The following is an 18,638-nucleotide window of genomic DNA, read 5'->3' on the forward strand; positions in this document are numbered from 1 at the left end:
AGGGCAATTCCTGCACTGTCGGGGGATGCCAAAATGGCAGCAGCTGCCCGGAGCAAGCAAACTGCACCAGCTGACATTACAAATCCCCAGTGGATGACTTGGAAAGTTGATAGAACAGAGCAGATGGTAACACATAGGAAATGGAATGGTGAGGATTGGCAATGGTACGTTGGTCTAAAATGTCCGGATTCTAGACAATGAGAAACTATAAAGCTTGGTTTTAAATATACTGCAATCCACTCTGAGAACCAATAGCCCTTGATGCTAAACAAGGGCACCCTTCAAGCGACCTGTTTGAAGGAAGGTACATTGCACAGTCTGACACAACCACAAACCCTATGGGAACTCAAGTTGCAGTTAAATGTAAGACTAGGGGTTGCAACTCAAAACGGAAGCCTGCTATTTCAATGAATCCATAAGGGTCAAAAGGAAGAACAAGATGTTCCTCACCTATTGCACAGGGGGCATCCAAAAATAAAATAAAAAATACACTAAGTGTGCAACACACACACACACACACACACACACAGCCTTGGTGGGACTTCACAAAGTAGAAGGGCAATAACGGCATTTGCAGGCCAGCTGCTCACAGTGGCATTGGTGGAAGGTGGGGAACAGGGTAATAGAGTCTGATCTGGGCCCCATGCCATTGCAAGATGGCAGTGAGACCGGCTGAGGATCTAGCTGGTCCTGGGCTAACTCAGCTCCACCCTCTCTCAACCCTTGGAATGCACCATTCGGGGGCTCACCAGAGGACCGCCTGCCCACTTGCATGTTTGATGGGTGGAAGGAAGAGTCCCTTATGAAGCAGTCAGCCTCCATCGGTGGTGGCCAGTGGGAGGCTGTCTGAGCTAAGGGAGATGGGTAGATAGAACCTCTACCTCATAATCCACATGCTGCTTTCCATCCCAATGTAAATGGGTCTTTGTTTGCTCTGCCCACATCCATCAACATGAAAAGGTGTACTTGACTTTGCACTGAGCTGGGGACATTGCTACAGTCTAATGTGTTGCATAGCCTGTAACAGTACCACATGGTCTTAGGTTACAGAAATGTAATGGCATTATAGTGTGTTTATGCATGGAAGAGAAGCAGGAATTGTTATGGTGGGTGTTCTGTGTGGCCACATCTGTGTTCGTAGACCATTCACATCATCATCATTAATACTCCACCTTTTTCCCTCACAGGGACTTAGTGTGACTCAAACATGTGCAGTAGCTTCTCAGAATGCAGCCAACATGCACAAATTTTATTCCATTATTATGACTCTTAACTGCTCAGATTCTTAATGCTAAATAATGCTTCATAAGCATGAGTAAGACTAACCCCTGGTGAAAAATGTATTAAAGAGGCAATAGAAAGGGCATGTAATCCTTAACGATTCTTCTTGAAGGAAGAAGTCTATATAGATGAGAAAACGGCTGCCTACATGATTCCCTCTGATTTCCCCTGCAATGCGAAAGTACAGGAATTGACAGGCATAATTGGTGTGAGACATCAGACTATCATTTGGAAAGTTTGCTGGGTCAACAGGGAAACAGTGGGAGAGAATTCCATTTGAATTAATTTGAGGGGGGAATCTGGAGGACCGTGAGTGTTGCAAATTAGTTCTTTTAAAATATATGTTATATTGTAGCCAATAGCCTGCAATGCGTGCCTAGTGTGTTTGTGTGTATATGTATAGTACCCACAACAGTTGCTCCTGTTTGCAAATGTGTCCTTAGGCCCCAAAAGTTTGGCAACCCCTGTGCCAAGCCCTGCCATTGCTTAGGTTAGTGATGTCCAGCAGCGAAATGACCAGGGAGGAGCAAAGCAGCCACAATTTTCTGGAGACCCTGCACACTCAACACTAAGCCATGGTTTGGTCCAGTGTGAAAGATGAACCAGACTGTAGAGTGTAAGATTAGAACCATCCAAGCTGACCAGAAGTCACACTCATCTAGACCATGACTTGAACATTACCAACTGCAATTGCCAATTCAGAAAATTCTTCTGATCTCCTTGTGGCCATGCCCAGTGGAGGAGTGATGTCAAGGAGCTGTCAACAAGCCAGGTCATCCACAGGGCAGGTACATACACAGAAGGCACAGGATGCAATTAGCTTTTTATTAGCAGAAAACAACAACATAGCAATGTCCCTGGTTCATCTAGTCTTTCACTCTGGATCCCTACCAAGCGGACAAAGGATGTGTCAAAGAGGTGAGCTCCGCTTCTGGACCTGTCTGGCACGTTGCTCAACAATATGCAGGATGTTCCTCGAGCTGGGAGATAAGGGGAAGAAGAATCAACAGGACTGGGATTGTTTCCATGCACCCTGTGACTCTCAGCTTCTAATCCTGTCCTGAAAAGCCCTCCTTCTCCTGACACCCCATCCCTTGATCACTCAAGTCTCTTGCTTCTATCAGCTCCCAGCTCATCCCTTCTGCCTACTGCTCCTCAGTGTACCACCACCAGACTCTGGGACCTAAGGTGTCATTTTCAGAGCCCTCCCTGAGGGATTCTTGGGAGGAAGGCTCATACGACTCTTCTTCATCCAGCCAGTCTGAGCCCTTCCTGGGGGGCTCATGGACTTCTGGCTCCCAGCTCTCCTCCTCATCCAACCAGGCCCTGACAGGTGAGCAGATTTATCCATTAAACACTAAACTGTTCAAATTGAGCAAATTGAGCCCCTCAGAGAAAACAAAACCACTGCAGGAGAGTCCTGCCAAAGAGAGTCAGGTCAGCTCAACCTAGGATCACTTTATGTGACGAGTGAAGCTTTAGTTACTGATGTTAAAAGCATGATAATTCCACAGCATTGAATCAGGGGTGTACACATTTTGCCCATTAGTCACTTGGTGGAAGTGGGAAGGCTTCAATTTTGAAATGAATTGCAATTGTTGATGTGAGTCCAGCTGTGAAGGAGCAAAAGTGTGGAGAAGTATAAGATCTTGGTTTATTTCAGAGGACAGTTCAGAAATCTGTGTACAGCAGAGCCTTTTTAGACCATCTATGATTGTAGCAGGCACTCATCCTTGGTGGTCAAAATCCAAAACGGGTTTAAATGAAATCTAGTAACAAGTGTGGATGATATTACAGGTAGACAATATTTCACTTCAAGTTGTTGTAATGTGATAGTTTCCATGGCTTTTAAAAAATATGCACGATTGTGTATGTGTGTACTAACATTTGGCCAAGTTACAGGTAGGTAGCTGTGTTGGTTTGCCATAGTCGAAACAAAATAAAAAAAAAATTCCTTCCAGTAGCACCTTAGAGACCAACTAAGTTTCTTATTGGTATGAGCTTTCGTGTGCATGCACACTTCTTCAGATACACTGAAACAGAAGTCACCAGACCCTTCTATATGGTGAGAGGGTGGGCAGAGGTATTACTCAGAAGGGTGGTGGGAATGGGTGATTGGCTGATAGGTGTAGTAAACCTGTTGACGACTGTTAACGACTGCAGTTGGTCTTACAAGAAAAAGCAAGGGGTGAGATGGCTAAACATAGCTATATCATGTATAATGAGATAAGAATCCAATGTCTCTATTCAGACCAGGTCTCTCCATGGTTTTAAGTTTGGTAATAAGTTGCAATTCAGCAACTTCTCTTTCCAGTCTATTTCTGAAATTCTTTTGTAATAAGACAGCTACTTTGAGATCTTGTATAGAATGTCCTGGGAGATTGAAGTGTTCTCCTACTGGTTTCTCTGTTTTGTGATTCCTGATATCAGATTTATGTCCATTTATCCTTTCGCACAAGTTATGCACAAGATCTAATATAAAAATAACCGGGAAAAACACATCTATCTAACCTAGAAATATCCTTAAGCAGCCCAATATTTATCCATATTCATCTGTCAGCTCAGCTTCTGAATCCCTCTGCTGTCCTCACTCATGGCTTCTTTCTCCTGCTCCAGCCATGCTTTCGAACATTCAGTGTTCCAGTTCTCTTGTAGTGCTCTCGGTGCTCTCACAACCAACAATTTTGGGGTTCATTTATCCATAAGAAGTAGCTTCTTGTGCTGGTTCATTGAACCTCCTGGTCAGGACAGCCACTATACAGAAGCCAACCACTTTTCCCAGTCAAACAGGATACAAAATGGTGAGCAGTTATGTTCCTGTACAATGTGTTTTTAACACATCATGCTTCCAGTGGGAGTTTGATTAACACTGCAGTGATGGGAGTCCCCTGGGGTACATGGGGGGGGGGACTAATCAGCCCAGCAAATATGGTCAGTGTTTACAGTCCTCTGAACAATGTAATTGGGATGGCCTATCCTGGAATACATATTCCTACTGCTAATCTGCAAATATTCTCTCACAAAAATCTAAATATTTCAATTTGGCAATTTTCTTCTATGAAACATAGAAGCTAGACAAACAAATAACCAAAGAATGGGGAAGAGAAAGACATATCTAAAACAAAAAAACCCAACCAGGTGGAATTTCCAGTGCTTGTTAGAGATGCAATAGGTATATCAAATGAGCATTGCAATTCTTCTATGGTTCAGAAATCAATTTGAATTGGCTCAGAAGTAAGCCAATCTATTTTCTGGTATGACTTGAGAAGTAGCATAACTGATTCCAAGCCAATCTGATCTGAGCTGGGATGTACCGTCTTCCATCCCTACATTCTTGTCAAAACAAAACACAACAACAAAACACAAATAAGGAAAGAAACAAAAGCAAAGAGGGAGGGGGAGACAAAAGGAAAGTATCATTAAATGGAAGAAATGGTCACTGTTTGAAATGCTCTGTTAAGAGTCACACCGAAGGCGACAAGTAGCTGCAACAAGGATGAACACATACATGTTCAATGGTCAGAGGAAGCTGTGACTTTCTGCTCCTCTAGATGGTGGTCAAATCAATCAGCTGGTCATGTCATTGTCACCTGGAGGTTGAAGGGAGCTGATACAGTTGGAGACAGAAATGAGGATATTGTGCAAAATGCTTTACCAGCTTGGGCATGCTGTAGATGTCAGGGATAAGAACATAGCAGGTGAACCAAGACAACTCCACAATAGCCAGTGAAGATGACACATTTAGGGTACAAGAGGGTGCCACAGTTGGCAATTTTAGAAACAGGGGGATCCAGTGGGAGAAATGATGGCCTTTGAAAGACAGAACAATGAAACATCACCAGTTTCAGAATTCTGAGTTCATATCTACTGAAATTTTACCCTGAAACCATATATTTTGCCTTAGATAATTAATGCCACAGTATCTAACTTCTGGTCTACCACATTCCATCTTTGTCTTGCCACATTCTCTGTGTGGGAGCCTGTGCGGTCAGGGTAATGGGATAAGCCCATTTTGAGGTGTCCATATTTGTAGTTCCTGTCTGTGCTGGCATCATCCAATTCAAAAATGGGGGAAATGCTGTCATGGGAATGAGCTATAGTTTGTGCTGTGTGTGCCAGGGTTTCTCCACAATGTAGGAAAGAGCAGCATTGCATGGTGGCAACTCTATTGTTAGAAGGAGGCTTTAGCTCTGTTGTCAGTCTGAACTATTCACAATATAGTAATTGGTTGGTCATATGCCTGTAACCTACCTGTGGCTGAAATCTTGGCTGTGCAGAAAAAAATGGAAGCATCCACACAGCAAGGCCTGAAAGTGCTTCTGTGGGTGGCGGCAGCTTCTGCAGGGGAGCAGCCAACTTGCCCTGGAGGAAGTGAAGGCTACAGCAAAAGCACTTTGTCATCTGCTGACAAGCCAAGCTTCCTTCAACTTGGGCTTGCTAGTTCCAGAGTCATTTAGCAAAGTGTACATATGCTAAGAAAATACAAAAGAAAAACTCAATTCATTAAAACCCCATTGAGGATTTCCTTAGAGAAATGAAGAAAGATGGGAAACATTGAAATGTTAGGTTGATCAATGAACCTCATTAGATTTTTTTAAAAAACTGATCTCAGTGAATTTATAAGGAGTACTGTGTACTGAATATTAATCTGAGGTTTTGGCTGCATGCATAAAAGACCCCCCACCCACCCACCCACTCGCTTCCACATACTGCAAGGTAAAAGGGAAGCAGGATATTGGAAAGGGAGAATCATGCTAAGTATGTGGGTTTTTTCTCCCTTGGGGCAAGTCAATTAGAAGTTCATGTGTTTAGAATCAGCGTTACGAGATCAAAATGTTTTCCATTTATAGAACCAACTTCGACTAGGATTCAGCCTAGAGTGTCACCAGTTCTTGGCTATGGAGTATACTTTTTCATCAGAGATTGGGCAGACATCTTCACTATTAATTTTCATCTGTCTGCACCCCATCCCTTGAATTTCTGCCTAAGTAAAGAAGACTTCCATTTGTGGGCCCTCTAATGTTATTGTTGGCCACTCTCATGCTACGTTTTGTTTTATGGGAACCACTGCAACAGGACATCGTTCAATGCCACTTGCTAATGTTAAATGTCACATAGGAGGAGTTCAAATGGTGTTGCCTTCCCATGAAAACATTGCTCCAGTTTTGAGGAAAAGCAACGCTAGTATTGGGAGGAACTTAAGAAGGTATATGCTGGTTAGGCTCATGTGGAGAGGTTGTGGAGCATTCATCACACTGGCAATTTCTAAATTGATTAGAAGGACCTGTATTAGGGAATGGTTATGACTAATGAGGTTTCCAAATCCATTCCTGAAACCCCAAACTTCATTTGCCTGTTCAAAGGCTTAGTGAAGTCAGATATGGCCACCAGTACCAAAGTTCCATTGAGACAACTGGTTGTTGATCTCAAGGAAATCTGGCTATGACACATAGCCCTTAAATGGATAGAGGAAGACTATGTGATCTTTAAATAGCATTCTTAGTTTTGTTTTGTTTTGTTTTAATATATTTTTATTAAGGATTTCTTAGTTCACAAAAATATGTGCATTGTCTCTTTTTCAAGTTGTTTTCTACAGATCAGTTTCATTTGCTGTGAGACTTTAGTATTGCATACAATACTAAAGGAAGAGAAGGGGGAGAGGGAATGCTGGAGAGGATGCACATCCACAGGCACATACCTCCACATGTGGTGGGAATGTCCCAAAATCCAACTCTTTTGGACATCAATCATACAAGAAATATGCAAAATAACTAAACAAGTATTAGAAGACACCCCAGAACTGGCCCTACTAAACATCTTCCAAGATAATAATGCCCACTCACATCATAAAGAGCTCATAACCCACCTACTCCCAGCAGCCAGAAGCATCATAGCCAGACATTGGCGAGACCTGTCAAGAATAAGCATGGACCAATGGTATCAAATAGTATGGGAAACAGCCTCATTAGAAAAACCAACAAATAAACTGAAACTTTATCCCTTTATCATGTACATAGACCAACAAGACAGCAACAAGAACCCGCTAACAGCATACAAATCAATATGGCTAACCTAATCCAAACACACACACACACACACCCCACTCTCAAACAAAAACAAACCTCACTATAGCCAACCAAAGACAACCAACCACATCCTAGGCCACCCTCAACCTCTCTCACCACCAAGGAAATAAAACAAGCATTCTGTGTTTTGAAATTTTATGATTCTTACCACACAATCCTGTGCATGCCTACTCAAATGTATGTCCCATGTGTAACAGACTTCGTCTTCGTAGTAACACTTTGAAGATTTATGTGGAAATCAGAGGTCTTTGCAAAGGATTAAGCATCTTCAATACAGTCATACCTCGGGTTGAAGTAGCTTCGGGATAAGTATTTTTGGGTTGTGCGCTGCGGCGACCCGGAAGTAACGGAGCACGTTACTACTGGGTTTCACTGCTCGCGCATGCGCAGATGGTTAAAATGACATCATGCGCATGCACGGAAGTGGCAAATCATGACCCGTGCACATGGACGTGGGTTGCGTTCGCTTCTGGATGCGAACGGGGCTCCAGAATGGATCCCATTCGCATCCAGAGGTACCACTGTATTGCATTGTAGAAGAGCAGTTGTAAAAATTCCCATTGAAATGATAATTTATTCACTACAGAACTAAGTGCTGCTGGAAAGTGTAAGAAGAAATACACACACATCCGAAATGGTGGTTTGTTTTTTGTTTTTTTTTTGGAAAAATGGCAAGAATTCTGACTCTTGTTCTAGTGTTTTGAGAGAAGGTTAGTGTTACAAGCTGTGGAATAAACAAATTGCTTGATCAGCTTCTAATGTTTTATCTGTAATGTGCACCAGCATCTTCCTACACTTTATTGCACCATATTTGGTTCTTGTTGACTAAAACAGAGGTTTCTGTCAGTCATTAGTGTTTATGGGTCATTGAGGTATGTTAATATGCCATTTCCCCATCTGTTCTGTTTCCGTCTGGTGTTTTTCAAAGGAATACACAACGAGGCAGACACTGACAATCCTTTGAATGATTTCAGACCCATTTTATGTTTTAACTTTCAACCATGGTTAAAAATACGAAAAAGAAGAGCATTTATTCAATGCAGTTTCATGCTTCATAGAAGAACACATGAAATCAAGTTGTTTTCATTCTTAGAAAGCATAACACATGCATACATGTTTTGAGAAATTTGCTTGACTCATTCAAATACCTTTTGTTTTCTTCAGATTGCCATGGTTTAGTCATGCTGGCCACATGACCCAGGAAGCTGTCTGTGGACAAACGTTGGCTCCCTCGGCCTGACAGTGAGATGAGTGCTACACTCCATAATTGCCTTTCACTGTACTTAACTGTCCAGGGGTCCTTTACCTTTCCCCCCTCTTTCTTTTACCTTTTAGTTCTTTTACCCAATAAAAAACCTCACAATTTGTGTCAAATTTTGCAGGAGATAGATGAGCAAACCCCCCTTGATAAAACCACAGCCATAATTCTGTTTCCTGTTCTCTAAGAGAGGGCAGGGGAACCTGTTGCTCTCCAAATTTCATCAGACTACAACTCCCATCATCCATGATCACTGGTCCTTTTGGCTGAGGCTGATGAGAGTTGAAGTCCAATTATATCTGGTGGGGGGCACAGGTTTCCCACACCTGCTCTAAAACAAGGAAGGGACTGGCTAATTGAACAACTCTGGGATGGGAAAAATACCGTAATTCCGGAAGGAGAATGCTAGTGTTGGGAAGGCTCTGAAATGAATTGAATGAAATACTACTGAAATTACATATACATATATGCATATATATATGGATTCATCTTTCCATATACTGTATTCTGAGGTGATGGTCATTATACAGTAAACTGATAGCTCTGGAAGTAGAATGAATTATTCTGTAAGTGAATGCTTGGGTAGGGATCACCAAACCTTTTGTCCTATGGGTACATTTGCAGGCCTAATAAACTGCAGTGGGTACCCCATATGTGTCATAATTCTCCCCTTCCCATCTGTAAGCAACGCTCCCCATCCCACAAAAATAATAATCTCGGCCCTTATTATTTCAAGTCTAATTTTGGGAGGGGAATAGGACGCCGCTAACATCAAATTCTGAAGGTGCAGGAATGCCTATACAGATGGTGTTGATGATGCATACACTAAGGAATAGGAAGTTACTTTAAAGCAGAATATATTATTTGCCATTCTAAGTCAGTAATGTTTACTCTGAAGGGCAGCAGCTCTTCACTGCCACAAATTTTATTTTTCCCATTAACTGTTATGCAAATACATTTATTTGGCTGGGGATGTCTAAAATTGAACCTGACATTGTCTACCTGAAAAGAGTGTGGCCTGAAGGAATGGGTTTCCCAAACCCAAAACTGACTGTGCAGGCAGTTTAAAACAGGCACCAAAATCCCTATTTTTCCTTAGTTAAAATCCATTAACTTGAGCTCTGAGTCAATGTATAAACAAAAACCCAGTTGTATAAACATGTGCTAAGAGTCCTCTCCTTTATCAGTTCATGATGGCAAAGATGACCTTGGCTGTTCCAGTAGAACAGGGATGATACATCAAGGTCTTCTCTTACGTCCTGACCACACTGACGCACAGACCTAGTCTGGGAACAGTGTCACAATGTGTTCTTGGAGTTGGTGACCTCTTGCTCCAAGATAAGAGTAGGAACAGGAATACCCTTTTATGGTCAGGAGTACAGGAAGGAAAACCCTTTTATGGTTAAGAGTGCCAGAGCAGGAACATCTGTGATGTCAACCTGCATGTACAAGCTGACGTGCTTGGATTCCTGGGGAAGGCGGAGAGGGTGTCTGGAGGATATATATACTGCATTAAATTTCTCATTTCTTTGGACTTGCTGTGGACTGACCACGGAAGTGCCTTTGTGCTGTTCCGGAGAGCAGAAATAAAGAACTCTTTCTCTGAACCAACCCTCGGTGTCATTTGACTTCCTCCCTCCCTCCCGGGAGCAACGCAGACCCAATCAGTGAACTCCAATAAGGCTACAGCCCACTACAGAGCAATGGTCTCCTCATGCAAGGAAAGGAGTGGGAAAGAACAACCACTGTTGTTATTTCATTTTCACTAGGTAAGCCTGGTTTTCATTTTTCTTTAAGACTCTGCTCAAATGTTCCACATCCATCACTTTAACTTACTACCCTGCCACTAATCTTCTCTTTAGCTGGTTTTAGGCATTTTTAATTACTCCAGAAGTATAACTGGAAATGCTGAGCACACTGATTAAAAGAGAGAGAGGAAAGTAGCTTGATTAAACTAATCGGGATTCCTTCTTCTTTGCCTGCTGATATAATCCGGCATTGTCTGTGTGTTTTCAGGGAATGAGACTTGCAAACGAATGCTCAACTTTAAATTGTTTTGAGGTAGCTGTCAATCTCCCTACAATATAGTTAAGCACTAGCAAACACACATACTGATAAGATAATTGCCCTTCAGTTTGTAGTGGGCTAAAAACTGAATAAATTACAATGTTCAGAAAACTCAGCGGATGCATGATGACTCAACTTTCCCCCCTTTTTTCTCCCTTTTTTCTACTGTCTTTCCAGTATTTCAGGTATTAAAAGGTACAAGAGTATAACAGCCTTTAAAGAGTCGGATGTAATGTAACGACTTTCTGAACTAGTAGCATCAGTGATTATGTGTTTTCCTTATACCTCAGAGAAAAGATTAATGGCATGTCCAAGCACTCATGTTTATCTGGATGTCAAAATACTATGCATTGGCTTAGAAAGTCCATTTCCACACTCATTTGCTATCAACTCGAATGGCCCCCTTGTAAAGATCTTGGGCATTTTCTAGGTCCTCTTCTTAGGTTACACTTCTAGCATGAGGACCTCTTCAGGGTGGTTCCTTCCTCTGTGTTGCTAGGGTCACACATTAGTTCTTGGCCATAGAAGAAGCCAGTGTTGCAGTTCTTCCAACCATGCACATTTTCCCTCCAAAAATTATGACAATACAGATAGGGGAATGAGCTACAGCTTGGGTAGGCAAACTAAGGCCCGGGGGCTGGATCTGGCCCAATCGCCTTCTAAATCCGGCCTGCAGATGGTCTGGGAATCAGCGTGTTTTTACATGAGTAGAATGTGTTCTTTTATTTAAAATACATCTCTGGGTTATTTGTGGGGCATAGGAATTCATTCATTCCCCCCCCCCAATATAATCCAGCCCCCCACAAGGTCTGAGGGACAGTGGACTGCTGAAAAGGTTTGCTGACCCCTGAGCTACAGTATGGGCTCCTCCCATTCAGCCTGAGGGTTCTCGCCTTAGACTAGTTGTATGGTAATGAGATGTCTGGCAGCATCTGATTATGCTCATCATCATCATCATCATTCACCATCATTTTATTTGTATGCCGTCTTTCCATAGTTAAAGCAATGCTCACGGAGGCTTATAACATGACAAGATTTACATAAATTACCAACATAACAAAAGTTATAAACAATAAATAAAACACATCAAAAGGTACTCAACCAAATGGAAAACAATTTCCACACAAATCATAAAATCTAAAACTAAAAATACAACATTAATATCAACAACAGTTTAAAATGACATAGATAAGAAATAAAAACAATATTTAAAAAGGAGCTCTCTCTGTTGAACAGCAGCAGTCCTTTATGGAGCCTGTCAGACTCCACCCCAAGCCAGGTGGAGAGACGCAGGGCTGGGCCCTTCAGGCTCCCAGCAGGTCAGTCCTGGGCAGCAAGAGATCCCTAGCCTTCATGGCATATTTATTTTGTGATTCCGTAACAGGGGGTATATACAAAAAAACACTGAAGTAATATACCAGACATTCAATAAAACCATTATAAAATCGATCCTTTTGTTAAAACCAATCTACATCCATGATGAAGGATTTGGTTTGCCCAGTTCTTTAAAATGTATGATTAAGGCACGTGTGTTACTTTCCAAGCAATTTATTTTATTTTAATTTAACTTTTTTTAAACAAAAGAATTGTTCCATTCTTCTTCCTTAGTTTATAAGGAAGGCATGTGACTTATTCATTTAAACTATTTTTGTGGGTATAAATCAAGCACTACTTTAAGTGTCACAGAAACCTATTTGTCAGAAGAAGACATTTGTCTCCCTGGTAATATGCATGTAAAATATTGGAATGAGTACTATTTCATTTTTATCATTTTCCCAGAAACTCTCTTTTCCTTTGTGGTGAGTAATCGCAGTCCTCAACCTTTGCCTGGTACCATACACAAACTCACCTGTGCTTCTTAACTGCCTCCCCCCCAAAAAACAACAACACAACAACCCAGAAGCATTTGCACGTTGGCTATTCCTTCATGCCTGTAAATATCTAAAGTACCTATATGAGGCCCAGATCTGAATCTAAGTAGGGGGGTGGGTGCAATTCATTGCTTTGCTTCAATATGAGAAGCCACCTCTATAAAGGGGAAGAAGTGCATATAAACTCTGCTTAGGTATTTAACTGAATCTAGAATTACTTGCTTGCATTAGGAAATCTATTTTGGAGGTAGCAAACACAGTGTTATGAGTTTGTGGGTGCCAGACCTCTCTAAATTCCTGGATCCAGTAAGTGTTAGAATTTAATAAAGGCTTGGGGTCATAGCTGTCAACATTTCCCCCTTTTTTAAGGGAAATTCCCTTATTCCAAATAGGATTCCTCGCAAGAAAAGGGGAAAGTTGACAGCTATGCTTGGGGTGTTAAACTGGGTGCCAGATTTCTAATCTCTCTGATTCTGGCAAGTGTTAAAAGGTAATCAAGACACCTGGATGATGGGCCATTAAGAGAACAAATGAAATGTGATTGGCCATTAAGAAAACAAAGGAAAGGGGGCTCTGTCCCAGATACCAAATGGTTAGGGCCCCTCCTCCAGCTCTGAAAGCCTTTTCTAAAAAATGGTTGAAGGGTAGGAAAGAACTAGAGATGATTTTGGTATGTTTTGAGTGGAGAACTGCATTGCAAGATTCAGAGAAGAGCAGAATTTGGAAGATGATTGTGTTCTGAGCCAGACATTTGTCCAGGAGATGCAGAATAGGTCAGCTTGCCTCATAATTCACAAATAATTTTTTTTTAAATCCTGAAGCATGCTTAGGCGCAGAGGGATGAACATGGACTCACAGTCTTGAAGAACAGATAGGTCTAATAGCTTGCTTTCTAATGCCTTTCCCTCTTTCTTTGTGCTGGATTCTTTCCTATAGCTGCATGTGAGTTAGAGCCTGGAGAGTCTTGGGGACCCTGCAATCAGTACCATCTTAATCTCTTTGAAACAGTCTGAACAAAGGACTTCCAGAACCTAAGTTTGTTGAGTCCTGCTTGCTAATTCTCCCTTAGGGAACTGGCAAAGAAGTACATCAGCCTAATTAATCCCTCTTTTACTTCATTTTATGGTACCTCTCTCACTTCTTTTCTATAATAAAAGGCTTTTATTTAAGATGAGCTCTGCTGAAAATAGTATCACCCACATTGCACATAAGAAGCTGCCTAGTTGCCTAGTTTGCTTAGCTAGATCATGTTGACTCTTAAAAGTGGTTATACCCAAATGAGCCCCAGAGAATCCCAACTGCACTCACCTCCCCATAGTATATGATTGCTCCTGGCTATTAGATAGTCCTGTATTCAATACAGTGGTACCTCGGGTTACATACGCTTCAGGTTACAGACGCTTCAGGTTACAAACTCCACTAACCCAAAAATATTACCTCGGGTTAAGAACTTTGCTTCAGGATGAGAACAGAAATCGTGCTCCAGCGGTGCGGTGGCAGCAGGAGGCCCCATTAGCTAAAGTTGTGCTTCAGGTTAAGAACAATTTCAGGTTAAGAACAGACCTCTGGAACGAATTAAGTACTTAACCCAAGGTACCACTGTATTCTGAATCTAGTGTTGCGTACCCTCCCAACAGAAGTAACTGTTGGTGATTAAATAATCAGTGTTGCAGGCTGAAATTTAATGTTTTAGTCCTGTGCCAATAGCCCATGGAAGGAAAAAAGTATATAATTGATGATCCTGGATTGAGGATGAAGGGATAGGACTGAATTCAGGCTGTCACCCCATATTCCCCATTCTGGATCTGACTTTCAGCTTGAGAAAATGGAATGCAGCCTGTCTTTAACATGCACATTTTCTTCTGCCTCTGGCATATACGAAAGCATCAATTTCCATTCCTCCCCATGTCCATTATATGCAGCGCTGTTTCCTTTCCACTGCAGTTTGGCTTCCGGTAAAAACTACATTATTCATTCCTCCATCTTCTATGGTGACATTTTAAATAGTTAATTGCATAACTAATTATGCTATCATTACATTATTCTGACCTGTTCATTTCAATGCAAAACAAACACAAACCACGATTGTGAATACCAATCTTATTCACTGGATTGATTCACATTCAGGATATGGGATGAGCCTGTGAGCAATTTCTGCTCCTGTTTTCATAAGAAGTCTCCCTACATGGGAATTCTGCTAATACAGTGGTACCTCGGGTTACAGACACTTCAGGTTACAGACACTTCAGGATGCAGACTCCGCTAACCCAGAAATAATACCTTGGGTTAAGAACTTTGCTTCAGGATGAGAACAGAAATCGCACAGCGGCAGCACAGCGGCAGCGGGAGGCCCCATTAGTGAAAGTGGTACCTCAGGTTAAGAACAGTTTCAGGTTAAGAACGGACCTCCAGAACGAATTAAGTTCTTAACCCGAGGTACCCCTGTAATTAAGAATATAAGAAGAGCCAGTTGGATTAGAATAATGGCCCATCTAGTCCAGCATTCTGTTCTCACAGTAGCCTGTAATAATAATGTCTCTGAGCCAGGGCTGTAGCTAGGGGATGGTGAGGTGGGCCCCTGCGAGGGGTGCAGGCAATGGGGGGGCACGCAAAATTGTCTAAAAAGATCACCTAGCTACTGCTCTGCTCTGAGCTCTCTCTTGACATCAGACACTTTTTGTGACCCCAATTCCACCATCCCCATCCAACTGAGACTTTCCATAGGATACTTTAGCTTCAACTCCCTGTGATTGTCTCACTCCCCTTCTAAACCAGACCACCTGCTCCATGACATCTTCATATAGCTCTTAACAACGACCATGCATGAATGGAATGACTTCATTGGATGCAAGTCACTATGTGCAGAAATGGAGGTGTTTTTACTTCTTCCTCCTCACTCTTCCTATGTTTAATTTCTCTCTTCGGGACTGGTGTCGGCAAATCAGCTCGCATTCTCATCAAATACTTTGACATTGACTTTTTCTTCCCCACAAAGCTATCTCAGAAATGCACCCTCAGGATGTGTTTGAAATGTCCATGCAACATGTCCAGTGATGTCGGTTTACTGTAATGCTGTCCTTGCCTGCTTCAGTAAACCTTGGCGAGAATGTCAACCATTTTTAGCAAAAAGTCATCTCATGCCTGGTAGCCCTCAATGTTCAGTGTATACCACCTATTACATCACCGGCTACTTCTAATCTATAGTGTTAGATAACATTTTTTAAAAAAATAAATAAATGTAGCACTAAAGCGATTTCTAAGCATAAACAGCTTATGGATGGATGAAGCTGTCCTACAAGGGTGTCAGTTCTGAGTTTGGGTAGCTTACCAGTAGAGAGAATTTTGATTAAAACTGGATTGTACCTTTAGTAGGGAAGGAAGGAGAGGAATTTGGGATGGTTGGGATGGGCAGATGAAGAAAGCAAAGAACATCTATAATGGAAAGATCATGATAGGGACAGAGGAATCATGAGTTCCTAGAACATACCATATTTCCATCTATGTCAAGAGCAGAATTGAAAACTTAAGGGTAACTTGAAGAAATGATGGTATTCTAAACAAGTTTGTACCCCACAAGTTTGTACCCCATGTAATACTGATTTTTACTTTCAAAACCCTCCTTATTTTTTAGTCCTTAACACTGTAATTGGCTTTTGCAATGGTCATATCACAGTAAGTCAGAATTTTCTTGATATATTTGCCTATAACTCTTGCCTGGATAGTCAGTCAATCCCCATTGTGCATGAAGCCAGGGTTTTATGTTGGGGTCCAGTTTGTACTTACTTATGCTGAAACTGACCCTCGTTTAGATATAGAGATCCTTTTGGACTTCTGCATGGCCTCCACAGTCACCTACGGACACACTATTAAGTGTGGAAGACAATCATACTCAGCCATTAGTGATCACCAAAGACAGAAGAAGGCACTTACGCCATCAGATGTTCCCTAGAAACCCACAGAAAGCTCTGCTGGAAATGTGGGGTGAAAGAAAGTAATTTATTTCACATGTGGTGTCATGTGACAAGGTGAAAACGTATTGGGGAAACATATACATATAAAGAAGATCTTTAGATATACGTTTTTGAAAAACAATACAATTCTTGTTGGGAATGGTAGGAGAGGATATTGTTAAGAATGATCAGAAACTATTCCTATATGCAACAACAGTGGTGAGGTTATTATTAGCCCAGGTTTGGAAACAGCAGCAGTTGCCAACAGTAGAAGAATGGCAACAGAAGGTAATGGAATATGCAGAAATAGCTAAATTAACAGGGAAAATTCTACAACAGGGCAAGGAAACATTTCAAAAAGAATGGGAAAAATTTATGTCGTACATAGGAAAGGTAAAGTGAAATAGAGAAAAAAGTAGAATTGAAATAAACCTTATAATGTGTAATACAAAGAATTTATTGAAAAACAAATACAATAAGAAACAAAAAGTACAATGTGATCAATGTAATTAATAGTAGTTGTAAATGATATATAGACAGACAACAGAAATTGTATATATAGAAGGTTTTATTTATTTACAGACACTTTATGGACAAATGCGGAGAAGTACAAGAATATACAAAATGGACAAAGACAATACGGAAAATTTTAAGGCGATATAAAAAAGCCAGAGGAAGGAAGGAGGGAAGTCAGCTCCTAGGAGCAAGCATAAATGTAAAATGTAATACAACATGTGTATGTGTAGTATGTAATTGCAAAACCAATAAAGACGAAAGAAAGAAAGAAAGAAAGAAAGAAAGAAAGAAAGAAAGAAAGAAAGAAAGAAAGCAATCTATTCCCTTCCTTTGACTCCAGTGGAAGGGAAAATATGTCAACTCCAAAGTTTAGGGTGAGGCAGGTGACAACAAGTAGACAGGGATGCAAACTTGAATAAAATATCTGGTGGCATGAATATGTTGCTGGCAGTTTTCTATTGCCACTAGAAGCCCAAAACAATGCAGTCCAGGGGCATGGATCTGCATAATACTATGCTACTTGCACAGAAGCCAATTCCTAGGGACCTAGGGGTCTTTGTCCCCCCCCCCCATAAAATATTTGAAGGGGTTGCCCCCAAAGTTGATGGGCATTGCCATTCAATTGATTATGAGGGTGGGGCTTACCTGCCCCCCCCAGATATTTTATTCAAGTTTGCATCCCTGTCTACTTGTTGTCACCTGCCTCACCCTAAACTTTGGAGTTGACATATTTTCCCTTCCACTGAAGTCAAAGGAAGGGAATAGATAGATTGATTGATTGATTGATTGATTGATTGATTGATTGATTGATTGCCTCTGGCCCTGATTGCAGTGAGCTGTCAGCACTATTGACATGATTACTGCTCCACAACAGAATCTCTCCCCACCATAAGCAACCCCCCCACACAATAGGATTGCACTGTTAATCTGCAAAGCCCCACTGTGAGCATTCAGAAGTGAGGTCTGTTTTTATGAACAACAGATCAAACCAAGATTTAGTTTAAACAAGTGCTTTTTTTCCTCTGGGGGTATGCAGGGGTATGCATACCCCTAAACATTTTGTGAATCTTTGTACCTTTGTCCATTTACTGTATCTATTTTCCCCAATTTGAACTATAAAATGGTGATTTTCTTGAGTCAAAATGAGAGTACCCCTAAACATTTTTTAAAGAAAAAAACAACCACTGGTTTCAACAATATGAATGCAGATGGTGTGGAAGAGGGGAGATCTCTCAAATTTCATTTTGCCAATCTTAAATTTTCTACATTTCCACATCACTTTGTGATTTAGTTATTTATTAAAGACTGTAAACTTGATGTAGAACCACAGTTCCCTATTGGGTTTGCGGACCCCAGAGTGTCCACATAACCCACCCAGGGGTCTGTAGCACCATTCATATAACAAAAACTACCACAGAGAGATCATAATTCTCAAAAGTAGGGAGTGCATGGCTTGGCTTTTGAAACACAGGGTGTTTGCAGTACTTAGCTATTTGGGAACCACTGATGTATAGAACTGAATTTAAGAGTTGAAAAATGAGAACCTGAGAAATGGAAAGATTCACCCATCCATAGGGATGAGAGCAAAGCAGTCTAGATATGCCTAGAA

This window comes from Podarcis filfolensis (assembly GCF_964270895.1).
Source record: "Podarcis filfolensis genome assembly, chromosome: 4".
Lineage (NCBI taxonomy): Eukaryota > Metazoa > Chordata > Lepidosauria > Squamata > Lacertidae > Podarcis > Podarcis filfolensis.